Source organism: Orcinus orca, chromosome 4 (assembly GCF_937001465.1).
Source record: "Orcinus orca chromosome 4, mOrcOrc1.1, whole genome shotgun sequence".
Classification (NCBI taxonomy): Eukaryota; Metazoa; Chordata; class Mammalia; order Artiodactyla; family Delphinidae; genus Orcinus; species Orcinus orca.
Window position 1 is genome coordinate 50,450,413 of NC_064562.1, and position 14,974 is coordinate 50,465,386.

Sequence of the window (14,974 nt, forward strand, 5' to 3'; positions counted from 1 at the left end):
TCCAACTCCCGGAACTTCTGATTTAATTGTTCTGGGTTACGGTTGGGGCATTGAGGTTTTTCGAAGTTCCCAAGTAATTATAATGTGCTGCCAAGCACTGATTCAGTGGGCTGACAGCGGCATTCCAGTTTGTTTGTTCTCCTCAGTGACGCTAGGAAGTGTGTAAGTCTCTCAGTTTTAAACCTGAAGTGATGAGATCCTGTGACAAAAGAATGCTTTAGGATCAGATGTAGGACATTCAATAAGAAGTCATAGAATTCTGAGTGTAGATGTGCTTTACTTTATATAATAGATCTTTCCTTATAACTTACACGTTCAATGAATCTTTATAAATAAGAATAATTTTTGTGCTCTTTACATCTATCATTCATTGTGCTAGACAATTCTTTTTTAATCATGCCATAAACTCTTACAAAGAAGGTATTATTGTCCCCCTTTCACAGATTTGGAAACTGAGGGCTCAGAGATGTTATCTTCCAAAGTCACGTAAGTTATTTCCAAAGTCACACACCTGACAAACAGTGATGTCAGGATTTAAGGAGTGGTCTGTTTGTCTCCAAAGCTGATGTTCTTTCCCTTGATCTAATTGCTTCCATATACTTAAGCACAAGTCATATTCCAAATTCATCAAGTTTGTCATTTCTGTAAATACATAAGATAAATCATTTTGAAAAGCAAAGAGCTATTTGAAGGAATCACCCTAATTCATCTACTTTATACATTACGAGGTTTATATAGATTTTCCCAAAGGAATGTAGTCCAAGCTCCATCTTTAGCCCTCATTGGATGGGTTTTAAAACAAGTAACCAGGATTACTTCACCTCCTTTCTTCTTGCTCTCCACTGTCCCACCTCACCACTAGCTTCAATTAAAATGAAATTAAAAAGTTGCAAGCCAAAAGAAAATTACTTTGCTATTGCCATATGCATATATTCAGCTATCTAATTACTTGAGCTGATGGAAGTAAGCAAGGAATAATCAAAACTTTATTGCCCTGTATGGGTTTAGCAGGCTTTCTGTGGTGATTTTCCTAACAAGAAACTATGGAGACCCAGTAAGATGCTGCTGGAACCCTGTATTCAAACCATTTAAGAATGAAATTTACACTGCAAAGGAAATTCCTTATCACGAACACTTGGTGGGACTTTTTTTTGGAGAATTTATAGCACAATATGCCACAACACATCACTTCTTTAGTACCAGACTGCTGGTCTCTGGGTCAAAGAACTGAGTTTACTTAAAATAAATTAGTTAACTGATAAAAATACCCTAAGAATAGGAAGAAAAACCTCCAAAACATTCTGGACAGCCTGTACATGCCCCAACGGATAAAACAATGCCTTAGAGAGTCCATCAAATGGCTACTTCACCTGAAAATATATTGTTCCCAATACTTAGAAATTGGCAAGCACTGTGCTAAGTGCTGTATATATGCATCATTTCACTGAAAACACATAGCAGCTCTACAAAGAAGATTCTACTAATTTCATCTTACAAATGACGGTGCGGAGACAAGGAGAGGTTAAGCGACGTGCATAAAACCATACTGCTTGTAACTGTCGACCTAAGAATTGAATGACCACAAGCTGTCTAGATCCCATGTCTTTAGCCCAATACTGCCACTTAGAGGTAAAATGGGATATCACTTCAAAGATTTAAAATGGAAAGTCCTGGACAGGCCTGACCAGCATCTATTCCCTCTGTTCCTCCTACCCAATAGATCTCTGATTTTCCTTTAAGGAAATATCTGTAGTAACCATGGAGTAATCACGCAGTAACCGTGATGTGAAAGTGGACTTATCCATTTCCACAGTTCCAGTTGACGGTCAATCAGCCTATTCTCAAACCCCTTGCAACTATGGTCAATGTACCTTAGTTCAATCTGCCTGAAGAACAGGAAATAGCATTTGATATGTAAGAAGTGCCACTTTCTACCCTGGAAATGGACAAGGAAGCCTGTCGCCCCTTCGTGACCATGCATCTCTGTGACTGTGGGGTGACGTCTGGCTGGGGATAAAGCCAGAATGAAGAAACAGAACCAAGCTCTTAACCAAAACGTGTCTGATGTGGGATCGTCCTTTGGTTTTCAGTTACAAGAGCCAATAAATCCACATTATTGTTTAAATCCCATTGACTCAGGTTTTCTGCAACTGAAAGCTCTTCATTGATAAATAGACACCAACACTGTATATTCTGGTGTTTGAAATGACTTGAAATGAGGGATTTACTTTCTACATGCTATAGTTTTAATAAGGGCTTACTTGTGGACATCTTCCTGGGATAAAAGATATAGAATTATAACCAGACCCAAGCAGTAATCGGGGGCAGTTTGGGGGGAATTCAGCCGACCGTCTCACAGATGAATGGATAAAGAAGATGTGGTAATATATACAATGGACTACTACTCAGCCATAAAAAGAAACGAAATTAAGTTATTTGTAGTGAGGTGGATGGACCTAGAGTCTGTCATACAGAGTGAAGTAAGTCAGAAAGAGAAAAACAAATACCGTATGCTAACATATATATATGGCATCTAAAAAAAATGGTTCTGAAGAACCTAGGGGCAGGACAGGAATAAAGACGCAGATGTAGAAAATGGGCTTGAAGACAAGGGGAGGGGGAAGGGTAAGCTGGGACGAGGTGAGAGAGTGGCATGGACATATATACACTACCAAATGTAAAATAGGTAGCTAGTGGGAAGCAGCCACATAGCACAGGGAGATAAGCTCAGTGCTTTGTGACCACCTAGAGGGGTGGGATAGGGAGGGTGGGAGGGAGGGAGACGCAAGAGGGAGGGGATATGGGGATATATGTATATGTATAACTGACTCACTTTGTTATAAAGCAGAAACTAACACACCATTATAAAGCAATTATACTCCAATAAAGATGTTAAAAAAAAAGTCTTAAAAGAAATGACCACCAAAAACAGGTTCACTAAATTTATTTTAAAAATCATAAAACGTTTCTTACAAAAGAGCATTACATTCTGCACACTGCTCTGAATAGATGCCAGGGACATATGGACTATTGTTACTTTTCCTCCCTGTCCCACTCCCCCAAATGTTACAGTGGCCACAAAGCAAAGTGTTCACAATAATTACATGGGGGGATTTTTTTTTAAAACCACCAACAATGAACAGAAATTAAAATTCACTCACTCTGCTGCTGTTTCAAAATTTCATTGTTCGTTTTTGCACACCCTCCCCCAACCCCCAACCCTATTTGTAAGGAACTCAAACAGTTCACCTGGTGAACTGCAAAGATTTCGCTACACCTCAAACGCAGAGCACCTATGAAGCAGAGGAATGTTGGCTTTTTAAATAGAAGCAGATTTAAAAAAAAAAAAAAAAGATGCAGGACTCCTTCAGTTCTTCACTAGTCTTAGAGAAACTTTCCAGAATACTGCTTCACACTATAAAAAAGAAAAAAATATCTTGCATTAGAATCCTTCAACATCTGCATACTTCTTCACACTGTTCTGCAGCAAATACTGTGCATTCTGTATCTGGTCCTGTGTTCCTGTAATGGTAATGATCCGATCTTCGGACCCTTCTAAAGGCTCATCAATTTTGATCGAAGCTCCTGACTCATGACGGGTTTGTTTAATCCACTGACCACATTTGCCAATAATCGATCCAGCCAAATCTTTGGGAATAGTTACTTTTGTAGTAATAATAGGTCCACCAAGATCACCATATGAGCCACGACCCCCTGCATAGGGATAATCATGTCCAGAGCCACCCTGTGGTTCATAAGCCATCTGTCACTCTGATGAGCTCCATGTATCTACTGCAGAGTCCCAGGTTTCATCAGCACTGAAACCAACCATGCCATCATAATGGTCTCCAGGTCTCCCTCTTCTGTCATAGGCCATTAGCTCTCCTCCTCTAAGGGGTGGTGGTGGAGGAAGAAGAAGATTCCGAGCTCTGCCACCACCCCAGCCCCCTCGTCCAGGAGGAGGTCCTCGACGAGGGCTCATATCATCATAATCTTTTCTGGATGGAGGCATGGGACGCCCACCCCGACCTGGAGGCATTCTGTCAAAACTACCTCTTGCCCACATGGGAAATCCCAAGGGACGTCCACGGCAGTCATCAAACATTGTAAAACCACCATAATCGTAGGTTTCATCGTAAAAATTGGGATCATACGGCTGAGCACGTCCTTTGATGGGAGACTCTGATATAAGATCAAGGATGACCTTTATGCACTCTACAACCTTAAAAGGTTTTCCTCCGGTAAGAGCTACCCTGTCAGTGGATTGAGGACGACGTTCCTGGGGAAGCTTGATTGTGTCTGAGTGTTCTCTCCAAGTTCTCTGATTTTAGCACCTTTGACCCCAGTAATTCCTCCAGCCAGACTCTGGTGAATCAACAGTCTCAACTCGGCAGTCAAAGTTGCGTCCTTTATAGTGTTGGTAATTTAAGCATTCCACAGCATCAGATTGGAGCGGGAGCTGGCTGATAGCAGTGGGTGATGGCCACTGCAGGCCCTCTTCCAAGGTAGGGCTGATTTTCTTCAGAATTTCTCTAACTGTTTCAATATCAGCACTGATACTCAGTATGTGCTCGGGGCCACTGCTGTCTGGGACTGAAACACGGGCATTGCAGTCTGTATGGAGAGCCTTAATATTCTTGCCTCCTCTTCCAACCACTGCCCCAGCATTCCTGCTCTGAAACAGAATGCGTAATTCAACCACCTCATCAGTGTTTCTAGATCTTTTAAAAGCTTGTTCCTCTTCCATATCTTCAGCAGGGTGTTTACCAAGTTCGCCACTGGTTTCGGTGTTGGGAAAGGCTTCCTCTGGCCGTTCAGTTTCCATTTTCTTGTATTAAAGGGACACACCAATCAGTTATTAAATATATCCTTGCAGGGCAGAACTGAAGTGTTCTGGGCGGGACCAACTGACACCCTAGTGCTGCAGTAGCTTGTAGGCCGCAGATAAGTGGGAAGTAGGCAAGACGTCGAGGTTAATGCAGCAGAGAAACAGAGGATAATGACACCTGCCGAGGAAAACAAGCTTTATTTTCTGAGAATTTGGAGCAAATGTTATCCGTCATAGGTACCTTTTAGTCTAAGAACAGGAAATGATGTTGAGAAATAAAACATGACTGAAAGGATTGTTTCTCATTTTGTTCAAAACCGTTTCCTCTATGAACTTTTCCTCTAGGAATTCAAAGAATTACATAGATGGAGCATTACTCAGTCTCTCCACTGACCTCACTTATTGACAGTTGGGAATTTTGGCTTCCCCATGTCAGTACCCTGACACAGGCCTTTCTACTTATTCACCTGCAGGGAGTTGACTCAGAGGAAACCTCAGAGTTTCAAAATGCCTTACAAGCAAATGGCAACACATGCACCAGCCAAACAGAAACTGGATTGTCATCTTTCCATAAGCATTTCTATGTTTCTATGATAAGTAAATAAATAAATATCACATTTATTAAAATACTTGGAAAGGAGGAAGATTGTCAAGCATTTAACAAAATTATTGTTGACCTATTACATGTCTAAAGAAAAGAATACTGAAAAATTGAGGAAATCTGGAGAGAAAATACTGTGTAAATTAGAGATGTGAACCTGGAAAGCTAGATTAGGATACATCGAGTTTACCTGCAATGTTCTAGCCAAGTTAAGTTGAAATTACTAATAGGTGAAGTAAAGGAGGTGTCACACCCTCCACTGGGACACCACCGTGTTTGAACAAGCAGTGTGTGCTGCTCGTTGTGTGAGGGAGAAATCACATCTTGGGGAGGGTGTATCTCATGAAAATGGCATTCATTCAGAAGAACTTCTTTTTAAACTTGGACTTGCATTAGGTGATTTGGGGGGAGGGTTAGGAAACAGGGCTTCGCTCTGGACTGAATGTTGTCAGAAAGTGGGGCAATTCTATGGTTGGGTCTCTTATTAAATCTTACCTAGACAAAGGGATATCAAGACCGAGGCTAAAACTGTAACGAGTAAAGAAGCAGCAGGCGTGCTGATCAGCCTGCACAGCCAGATGTTTGATCATTTTTGTGGCTTAGCCCGCATTCATGATTTACTCTGTGTTCAGCTGTGGTTATGAAGTGGCCTTGTTCGTGTCTTGATCCATCAGGGTCACAGAGCAGCTTGTCTGATGTCAGTGTTCTGTGAAATTGTTTATTTCAAAAAAAGAACATGAAGATCTTGCTGGGAGTACCAGCCCAGTCCCTGGAGGTTGGGGACAGCTTTTCTCTTTCTTAAAACCATACGAGATTTTCAGCATCAAATTATATAAAGCAATTCTTCCTAATCAACAAAGAAACAGGTCCAAAAAGACTGAGAAAGAGATTTGTAAAGTTATAGTGTGAGTGAGGAGAAAATTGTTTTATCAAGTTGACAGCCACTTTCATTAGACAAGCTGATAAAATTTCTCATCTTCATCATTCAAATTCAGATAAATTTTTTAAACTTTGTCAATGCGAAGTTTCAAAATTAGCTAAATAAATTTTCTTTATGTCAAGAAGAACTGGGCAGAATTTTTAAGAGTCCACAAATACTGACCTGGAAATATTTACAAAGCACGGGCTATACAGAAACATATTTTGATGTATGTCACAACAAACCTGCCCGACCCTTTTGAAAAGTGATTAGGCCATAGACGTCAGGAGGTATAAAAATATATATGTGTTTTGAGTTAGTAACACTGATCATAAGGCTTTATTCTTTGTAAATACTCTTTAAAAATAGAAAAATTACATGCTTAAGATGTTACCATCAAATTACTAGTGGTAATTACAGTTGTTTTTCTTTTTAAAAAAAGGTGCTGTCAAAGGCAGTACTCTTTTTTTTTAATTTATTTTATTTATTTATTTATTTTTGGCTGCGTTGGGTCTTTGTTGCTGCGCACGGGCTTTCTCTAGCTGCTGCGAGCGGGGGCTACTCTTCGTTGCAGTGCGCGGGCTTCTCATTGTGGTGGCTTCTCTCTTTGCAGAGCACGGGCTCTGGGCGCGCGGGCTTCAGTAGCTGCAGCACGCAGGCTCAGTCGTTGTGCCTCTCGGGCTGTAGAAGCGCACGGGCTTAGTTACTCCGTGGCATGTGGGATCTCCCAGACCAGGGCTCAAACCCATGTCCCCCGCATTGGCAGGCGGATTCTTAACCACTGCGCCACGAGGGAAGTCCCTAATTACAATTTAATAGCATCCTAATTTCAAACAATAGGAGAAACAATAATTTTGCATCGAAGTCTCCTAGATTATCTACTAAGGCATAATTTAACTGATCATTACTGGAGGTGTTATGGCCCGTCAAAGTTGTCCTGCTTTTGAGTCCAATGGGTCTTTTATCTCCACCTTATCAGTCATCGGATATGGGTATAGGGCCCAGAAGGCTATGACCTTAGGTGAGGTCAGCTCACCTCGGCAGTTCACCTCAGCAACTGAGGCAATTTCCGAAGGGTCTGAGCTGAAGGTCATCTGCTCACAGTATTCCAGTAGTGTTACTGAGTCCAAGCTCATTCTGCTCGCCCCACGACAGGCCGATAAATCGGGAGGTGAGGTGTTGGGGCAAGGTATAGCGACTTTATTCGGAAAGCCGGGAGTCCGAGAAGATGGCAGACTAGAGTCCTAGAGAACCATCTTCCCAGGGTCTGGATGCTAGTTTCTTTTATAGAACAGAGAGCGGGTTGGTGAGGAGGTAAAGTAAAAAAAGGCCATAAGTTTTGCAAATGTCTCCTGGTTTCGCCAGACTCAGGGAGGGGATGTGTTAATTTCTTCTTTCCTGCAGCCATTCACAGGTGAGCTGGGTCAGGATGTTCCTTGTGAGCTGAACAAAGGTATTTTAGTTTAACATTCAGGCAGAGGGGCAGGGTTCCCTGAGACAGGCCATTATGTATGTTTATAGCTATAGTCAACATCCTTTTAGTGAGTAACTTGTAACAAAAACGACAGAAAGCAAAGAAACAGATCTACTCTGGAATCAGATTTGTTCTTCCCTATTCCAGTAGCTAAGGTGATGAAGGAGAACCTAGGGCACAGCGCACATCCACTGCAGTCCACCCCTAGCACTGCCTGGATCTACTTCCTCACATACATACAGGGAGCAGCTTTTCTAGGATTCTGGGGATCTCTCTTCCTAAGGGAAGCTTGGGTGAGGAAATGAAATGGGAAGAGCTATGGTCCCAACCACTGCAACTGATATGGTCTCCCTCCTCCATTATCCATTGTAGATTTCCTTTCTCTTTAGCTGACACCTCTGCTTGTCTCAGAGGCTTCCTGGTGACATGATTTGGAAATTCATCCTCAAAGAGCCTAAAGCCCTGATCACCATGATCTTCTCAAGGCAGGATTACTATACTGGTCTATTTGTCATCAAAACTGGGCAAGAGAGTGCCAAGTGGCACCTAAGTGGATCACCTGAGTTTGATCCACTGGTATGGGAGGCTACATAACATCATATTCAGTCAGAGTCCCATGTTCCACAGAGGAGATGAAGGAGTCAGCCCATGACCATGAGCTCCGCTGGTACTTAACAGAGTGCCTGGCACTAAGGAAGCTCTTGTCATCCTCAGCAAATGTGTGAGGGAGGAAAAGGAGCCTACAATGCAGATGAAATTGCTTAGGGGTATGTGTGTGTGTGTTTTGTTTGAGCTGAAGCATAGTAGGTGCTCAGTAAATATGAATTTAATGAATTGTAATTACACAGTTTTTACATTTTTCAAAAGACATTTTGCAAAATAAGGTATTTTTAACCATTAACATTCTCCTTGCTATCCCCAAACAGCATAAGAGCAGCTAACCTCCAACCATGAAGGAAGATGACTCCATATTAAAGGATACAGATTTTTTTCTATTTCTATGATATTCCATTATATATTTTATTTCTATATTTCTATTGTGTTATTCCTTTATAGGGTTTCTAACCATCCTATATTGCCACTCCAGGCTCCTATCTTCAGGCTGGAGAAAAGGCTGATTACTATTCCTCCTTTATGTGTCACAAGTGAAAAAAAATACTGTGAAAACAATAGTAGTATGGATAGGATAATTAGTTACTTTATTACTAGCTCAGGTGACAGCTCAGATAAGTCTCTTAATCTGTGACCTCTGTTATATAAAAAGCAGGCAGCTGGAGCTCAGCTCCTTTCCATTCTAACAGATGTTTGTTGACAGTTTTTTCATTTAATGGGAAGTGCATCTGTAGCCTCCACAAAAAAAAAAAAAAAAAGCATCTCAGTCTCTGCCACTAGAGGACGCCACAGCCTAAGACCTGAGATGAGGTTGCCGCTAAGGCCACTGCACTGCAGCTGCAGTGAGATATTGCATTGCATTGCAATGCATTTTTTGCTGTATTGTAGCGTAATGTATTGCATTGAATTGCATTAGATTAAGTTGTGTCATATGATATGGATTTATATGGTATTTAATTGAATTGCCTTAGAGAAACTGTTCTCTATTTGCTACTACATTTTTAAATTGATGCCTATAATTCGTGTCCATAATTGTCATTTTCTTAAATCACAGTGGCTAAATTGAAGTACAATAAAGCATAATTCATCTCAAGAAATCTTCACCAGACTCAGAAAGAGGCAGAATGTTCTAGTTGGAAGGGCGTGGGTGATCCAATCTATCTTGGAACCATTGCCTCTTCACAGCCTAGAACACTGCTTGCACACAGTAGGTTCTTAAGAACATATTTCAATGAATTAGACACAGTTCTATTCCATGTATGCTATTATTGGGGTGAACTTGGGCAAAGTAATTAATCCAGTACTTTTTAGAGTGGGTCCACTGATCAGCCATAGTTGGATCATCTGGGTGTTTATTTAAATTGTTATTTCTTAAACTACCTTAGACCTAATACTTTAGCACTCCTCTGAGTTGCTGGTGGTGGTCATGGGAAATCTGCCTTTTTAATAAGCATCCCATGTGTAATTGAAGTTTCAGGACCACTGGCTTAATCTACTTCTGGTCTCAATTCCGCTCCCCCCCCCATATTCATCTGAGGAATTAATCAATTAACTAACTCATTTCTTTGATGCAAATATGTCTATGGAGTCATCACCACTTGTAAGGGATGGAAAATGTCAGGCCTCACAGCTGCAGAAGCAGAGCACAGTCAGGGAAGAGTGAGACTTGGGCTTTCTCCTGCCCATTGCTTCTAGTACCTCCCTTGCTCAGCCACAAGCAGGAGCCCTGGATGCGAAGCAGAGGGAGCACAGGGTCCAGCAGGGATGGTGGAGGAGGGGTTTGTACACAGCCTTGAAAAAGAGAAGCAGGAAACAGTTCAATGCTCTACTGTATTCCAAAGGCTGATCCCTGACCAGCAGCAGAGCATCACTTGGGAACTTGTTAAAAAATGCAAGTTCTTGGATTTCACCAAGGACTGACTGAATCAGAAACTCTGGGACGGGCACCCAGGAGTGTAAGTTCTAATAAGTCCTCAGGTGATTCTGATGCATACTAAGTTATGCGAACCAGTGCTCTGTCTGTATGCATTGCCCCCAGGGCCAGCCGAACCTGGGGCACCTGAGTCCCTACCTGATTCCCCAGCTGAACCCTGGGCCCCTGTTGACCCACATATGCAGTGGCCTCCATGCGCAGTGGCCGGAAGGTCACACTTTTCCTTCACGGATCAAGCAGTGTTTAGCAAGACGACCCTCTTGGAAAATCTCACAGACCCTTAAATAAGTATTAATATTGGCATATTAATTCATCTGTTAATTTTATCAATCAACAAATAATTTTTAGTGTCTACTGTATTCCAGGCACCATTGTACCACTCAGATTATAGTAGGGAACTGAAGAGACGAAAAGCTCTGTCCTCCTGGAGTTTATAGTCAAGTGAAAGGAGATGAACAGTACACAATGGCAAAAGTGGAGAGCAGTAAGCGCTGTGGAGTCCTCACTGCTCATCACAGCACTATTCACAGTCGCCAAGACATGGAAGCAACCTAAGTGTCCATCAGCAGATGAATGGATAAAGAAGATGTGGCACATATATACAACGGAATATTACAGTCATAAAAAGCATGAAATAATGCCATGTGCAGCAACGTGGATGGACCTAGTGATTATCACACTAAGTAAGTCATACAGAGAAAGACAATTATCATATGATATCTCTTATATGTGGAATCTAAAATATGATACAAATAGATTTATTTACAAAACAGAAACAGACTCACAGACACAGAAAACAAACCTACGGTTACCAAAGGGGAAAGTGGGGAGAGGGATAAGTGAGGAGTTTGGAATTAACAGATACATACTACTATATATAAAATAGATAAACAACAAGGACCTACTGTACAGCACAGAGAACTATATTCAATATCTTGTAATAACCCATGGAAAAGGATCTGAAAATATACATATACATATCTATATACATATATATTTGAATCACTTTGCTGTACACCTAAAACTAACATATAGTAAATCAACTATACCTCAATAAATAAATAAATAAACTAACTTAAAAAATAAGTTCTATGGAGGAACTAAAGCAGGGAAGGGGGATGGGTGGTGCCAGGGTGGGGGTAGGCATGCAGTTTTAAGTGGGGGATCTCTATGGAGGTGACAGTTCAGCATAAACTCAAGATGAGCCATGTGCATGTCTTCTCTGGGAGGGATGCATGTCAGGTAGAGGACACAGCAATTGCAAGCACCCTGAGGATGATCCAGAGGCCAGCATGGCTAGAAAAAAGAGGGTTGGGTTGCATTGGTATATCCATTTGTCAAAGGTCATCGAATGGAACATTTAAGATTTGTGCATTTCATTATACCTAAAAAGAAGGAACAATTTTGGTTTATACAGCTATATTGAACTCTAGCTAATAACGTTAATGATATGCACACAAAGGTGTCTGGGGGTAAACAAACTGATTTCTATAATTTATTTAAAATGGATCAAAACATAAGACGATGACGTAAAATGGATAGATGGAAGGATGGATACATATATAATTTCAAAAAACAAGTATAGGAAAGTGTTCATTGTTGAATCCATAGAGTGAGTATATAGTATTCACTGTAAAAGTCTTTCTACTTTTCTGTATATTTGAAATTTTTTATAATAAACTGATCAGTCCAGGTTTTCCTACCCCAGCACCGGTTCCCGTGGAGATTTCTGCTTGTGGGTTTCTGTTCCAGCAAGTTGTGATTCTCTGTACATGCCTGTTGGTCTAATCAATTTGGGGGAAGTGGTTTGATCATGACCTCACTTCTCTCACAGATCTAAGAAGAGATGCTGCATTTTCAGTCTGTTCAGCATTTTATTTGTTAGGACAGAGTGGTGACTTCCAAGCTCCTTACATGCTAGATCAGAAGCCAGAAATCTCTATTTTATTCCTTAGATTTGTGACTGAGGCCATGAAGAGTAAGCCTGCTGGTGGCAGCTGAAGGACCGCCTTCATAGGCGGACTCTATGAGGCTTTGGACATGAGCAGTACAATTGGGGTCTGGTGCCAGTGTGGCTGAGAGCAGGAACGTCTCTTGTGTATCTGCTGACATATGCACCACTTTGACCCTTCCCCAGTGACAGTGTTGGAAACCTCAGGATAAAATACTCAGGCTTGGGCATCCGACGCTTCACAAAGAAACCCAGCAGCAGTGGAAGTGGAGTGGCCTCAAATGGTTGTAAATAGGGGTCAAGTTGAAGAAAATGGAGAACTGAGTTGTGATCCCTAGAGAAAGCTAGAAGTCCTGAGGAGGGATATTGCCAGGGCCGAGTCCTCGTGCTGTGTCGGTAGAGAACAAATGGTAGTGAAATATGAGGTTATACTTACCCCAGGTTGAGCCACATTTCACCCTCACGAGTGTTCACCTCTCCTTACAGAGGTTTCTGGGTTAAGACAAATGATTAGAGCAAAGAGAGTTAGGAACACAGCAACTCTCAGTGGCAGCAAAGAAAATGTGTTGAAGTCTGCAGTGTAACAATCCACACATAGGTCAGATAGCAACATGTGTAGAAAGGAAAACTGGTAATGTGTGTCCTGCAAGTGCAGCTTCAGTATCACTGAGCACCGGTGTCTGCAGCCTCAACCTCTCCAGCTTTATAAAGAATGGCAAAGAAACCAGACTCAAAGTAAGAGATTGGCAGGAACAAGGGCGCCCTCTGGCTATAACATTGCAATGGAAATGTGAGCCTCTGAGGTTCAGGTTCCAGGAAGCTGTACCAATAGGAGCCTGAAGTTAGGAAAGCCAACCTATTGCTTCTGATGACAGCTGATGTGGAGTTAGAGAGGTGCTGATGGGTTAGCTAATCCCTTTTTGTTCACTCAAAGCCTGGGGATACATCTTGAGTCCCAGCCTACAAGAGCTCAGCCTTCTGCAAGCAAGGGTGGCCATGGGACCTTGGTCTGGATGCAGGAAGCTAAACTGTGTGCAAAATGATGCAACGGGTTCTCAACTCCCATTCCTGCTATCTAGCTCTTTATCTTTTCCCCAGGCTTTAATTATGCTGGGGTGGGTGTCAGGGGATGGGGCCTCCGGGAAGATTGATGTGGATTGATGGTCACACGTGAAATTTGGAGGAGGAGGATGAGCTGCTCCCCAAATAACTCTCCCACTCTTCTTTCTCCCTCATGCACTGACTATTAAGAAACAACACTACGGGGCTTCCCTGGTGGCGCAGTGGTTGAGAGTCCGCCTGCCGATTCAGGGAACACGGGTTCGTGCCCCGGTCCGGGACGATCCCACGTGCCGCGGAGCGGCTGGGCCCGTGAGCCATGGCCGCTGAGCCCGCGCGTCCGGAGCCTGTGCTCCGCAACGGGAGAGGCCACAACAGTGAGAGGCCCGCGTACCGTAAAAAAAAAAAAACAAAAACAAAAAACAACACTAGTCCCTAGAAAGAAGCTGTCGAAATTAAAACATTCTTCCGGGGGACTTCCCTGGCGGTCCAGTGGTTAAGCCTCCGCCCTTCCAATACAGGAGGTGCGGGTTTGATCCCTGGTTGGGGAACTAAGATCCTACATGCTGCGTGACGCCGCCAAAAAAAATCCAACTTCTTCCCTTTGTCTATTGCCCTTAATAGCTGCAGCATTTGAAAACTCATTAAATTCAAAGCTTTTTCAATTATATACAACACCCTAAGACATTTATACACATCTTGATACCAAGATCAGGAAAACCTTATGTGGGTGTGTTTATTCATATTTATATACGTACATAGGTGTGCATGTGTATATGTTGGAAGCGGGGAGGGGCAAAACTGGCAACTTCTTCAGGCATTAAAATAATAGCTAACACTTACACATATGCTTACTCTGTGCCAGGAACTGTTCTAAAGCCTTTGCACATTCACTCTGCTTACTCATTTAATCCTCACAACACCCATATGAAGTAGATATTCCTGTTTTCATCATTATCCCTATCCTACAGATAGGGAAAAAAGGACACACAGAAGTCAAGAGTGAAGACGGGATTTGGATCCATGTTATTCGTGCTACAGGCTCTGGGCTATAGGGGCTCTCATCCTGGGGTCCATTTAAAAGGCTGGATGGGTGAGTCTTCCTAATTCTACAGTTCAATTCCACTCTTACTGCTAAAAGAGATTTTCTACAGTTGTTTCCTTGTTCAGAACTTTGCTTGCAGGAACATGTTGGGAGATTGGAACCTTTGCCTGTAGGATAGAAAATGACAGATTAGGGGAACGGAATGTCACATTTCCAGACATGTCTGGGGAAAAAAGATTTAGAACATCGAGCTTCTTTGACCTCTTCCCTCCTTCCTTTCAACCATGCCTTTTAGACATTCCTCTTCTCACTGACAGGCATCTTACATAGTCCAAGACCAAAAGAAAACACCCCACTTTCTCCCTAAACTACAGGTCTGCTGGGCAATGCAGGGACTGAGACACATTTGTCTGCCAGTAGCCCATCACAAAGGTCAAGCACAAATAAATGTTAAAGACAAGGTTGATTTGACTTACGTGATTCAAGAAATGTCTTCATCTCTGCAGCAATTATGTTATAATAATTGTAGCCATCATCTAACTAGTAGCCACT

At 42.1% G+C, this 14,974-nt stretch overlaps 1 pseudogene; it reads right to left on the reverse strand.

The window, feature by feature from the left end:
- Positions 1-2,929: 2,929 nt before the first annotated feature.
- On the reverse strand, positions 2,930-5,008 carry LOC101278373 (heterogeneous nuclear ribonucleoprotein K-like; annotated as a pseudogene).
- Positions 5,009-14,974: the final 9,966 nt, after the last annotated feature.